This window comes from Engraulis encrasicolus, chromosome 20, assembly GCF_034702125.1.
Source record: "Engraulis encrasicolus isolate BLACKSEA-1 chromosome 20, IST_EnEncr_1.0, whole genome shotgun sequence".
NCBI classification, from domain to species: domain Eukaryota; kingdom Metazoa; phylum Chordata; class Actinopteri; order Clupeiformes; family Engraulidae; genus Engraulis; species Engraulis encrasicolus.
The window spans coordinates 50,613,899-50,616,398 of NC_085876.1; the positions used below are offsets into that span (position 1 = coordinate 50,613,899).

The 2,500-nt window shown below is 40.6% G+C and overlaps 1 protein-coding gene across 1 annotated transcript in view; it reads left to right on the forward strand.

Annotated features, from left to right (window-relative positions):
* Positions 1–2,500, forward strand: part of LOC134436086 (cilia- and flagella-associated protein 251-like) — a 79,172-nt gene that overhangs the window by 39,023 nt on the left and 37,649 nt on the right. The gene's annotated exons all lie outside the window — the stretch shown is intronic.

A 2,500-nucleotide genomic window follows, 5' to 3' on the forward strand; every position in this document is an offset into this window, starting at 1 on the left:
TTAGAGTTATACGTTACTGTAGATTTACAGATAAAGAGTTCAGATGAAGTTCAAGTAGTGAAGCGCCACACTAAGAAATGCTCCTCTAAATAACAAGCATAAGTATTGAAGAGGCGAAAAGGAGATTATGCTTAAATAGAGTTTAAAATAAACACTTTAAGTAAGTAGTGTGTCGGTAAATAACGTTTAACAGATAAAGACGATCCAGTAAAGTAAAATAAAAATCATGACAGTCAAACTGTAGGTTATGCACACAGTAAAAATAACATGCATTGTTAATTCAGCATTTGACGAATCGATTTGGTATATTCTTAGGTGCTGTTTCCAAGTAGCAGGATATTTTTTTAGTAGGGTATTTTTTTTCTCCTGTTAGGTGTAAACGCAACATGTGGATAAAAATAAATCCTCCATTGTAACAAATACGTTTCAGCCCCCTAAACAGGATATTTCTTTCTCCTGCTTTTTATACCTGAATTTTAAATATCTGCTACGTGGAAACGGAAGGCCAAAACCAATGCAAAACCAATGCAACCAGGAGAAAAAAATATCCACATATAAAAATATCCAGCTACATGGAAACAGCACCTTAGACTTTATATGCCCAGCTACTTACTTGATTTGTTTCATCTGTATACACCAACTAGACATCTAAGATACAGTATATGAAGAAACACTTGCTGGTTTTACCTACTGTCAAAACACATTGTGATGAGGCAGACTTAACCCATTGACGCCTAAGGCACCTGCAAAAAAGGGTGCTGAATGCCTGAGCCCTTTTTAAGAAAAGCTTCCCTCAGCCTATAAAAACCTAAATATCTCAGCTTCTGAAGCACATAAAAATATGCACTAAGTTGCATTTAAAAGCTAAGACCCTCATCTTTCATTAGAATGTGTTCATCTCAAACAAACAGAGATTTTTAATAAAGTTGTCTCAAATCTCATGAGCCTGAATGTTACGTAATGCAGCTCCAGGCACCAGGGCCAATGTTGCGCAACGCAACATCAGACATCAATGGGTTAAGCTTCAAAGCTCTAGAATCAGCTTCCAGACAATGTGAAAAATGCTCCTACTGTTGATAGTTTTAAGACTAGACTGGTCTATATATTACTCCTTTTCTCTCCATTTTTTAATTATTATTCTATTTTCACCTGCCATGCCTTGTGCTATTATCTATATTTTATCTATATATTATCTATATTTTGATTTTTTTTCCACTTTTTTGTAAAATACATTGCATTGCACTTGTGTATGAAATGCGTTATACAGATAAAATTGCCTTGCCTTGTCTATATCAAGTTTCAAGTTTCAAGTTTCAAGTTTCAAGTTTATTTAGCCATATCAACAGTATAAAAAATACAGTTGTTAGGAATGTTGCTTGGTGTGCTCACACAACAACACAAACAAAAGACACAAAACTGGGGAGGGGGGGTATGAAAGAAAAACAGGGGGGGGGGGGTACACAAATAAATAAACAGGGAATGGCATACAAAACATTGGAGACATAGAAAAGTGCAATGGAATATTTAAAGTGCATGGTATGTACAGAAACAGTAGTAGCATTGTGCAAAGTAACAGAAGGTCAGGTAGTGGAGTAGCTGTAAAGTGCTAGTGCGTATTTAAGTGTCGGATGGCTTGTGGGTAGGTACTGTCCCTAGATCGTGTGGTTTTGCTTGGGATACTGCGGTACCTTTTCCCTGAAGGCAATAGTGTGAATAGGTGGTGTGCTGGGTGTGTAGGGTCAGAGGTGATGTTATTGGCTTTCCTAGCAAGTCTGGTGTTGTAGAGTGAGGCTAAAGTGGGAAGACTGCGGCCAATGATTTTGGAGGCTCTGCGTACCACCCACTCCAGATGTTGCTATTCTTGGCCTTTGGAGCTACCATACCAGACCAAGATGGAGAAGGTGAACATGCTTTCGATGAGTACTCTACGTCAGGGAAGCAGACAGAGGGGACAAAGGGGTCTGTTGTCCCAGGCCCAGGGAGAGAGGGGGGCCCAGAATTGGATCCTCATTTCTTTGTATTGATTGGGTTTGGACAGCCTGGTCCTGACCATCCCATAATACTACCATTTAATTTTGTATTCATGGTCTGGAGGTTGTTTGATCTGACACGATTGCAGGAAGCGGGAAGTTTTTACTCAGTTCTGGTTTGAAATGATTGGACAGCTCTCATCCAATAGCAGACAGTTACTCAACAACAACATAGCGCAGGCGTTTACGTCATTGTCACGAGCGTCCTCCCCCTTTCTCTCCACCAACCTGTCTCTTCGCCAGGGGGCCAGACTAGTAGTGGAGCCAATCCTTTGGCGGAAGTACGTGGGATGGCGCGCAAGGGTATGGGTTTGGAGCCCTTTCAAATGTCTTTGTAACCAGCCAAACAGCTCTAACTCCTGACTCAATAGGCCCAACCAAAGCTGTAAGCGGCCCCCGGTACAGTACATACAGTGTGTGTGTGTGTGTGTGTGTGTGTGTGTGTGTGTGTGTGTGTGTGTGTGTGTGTG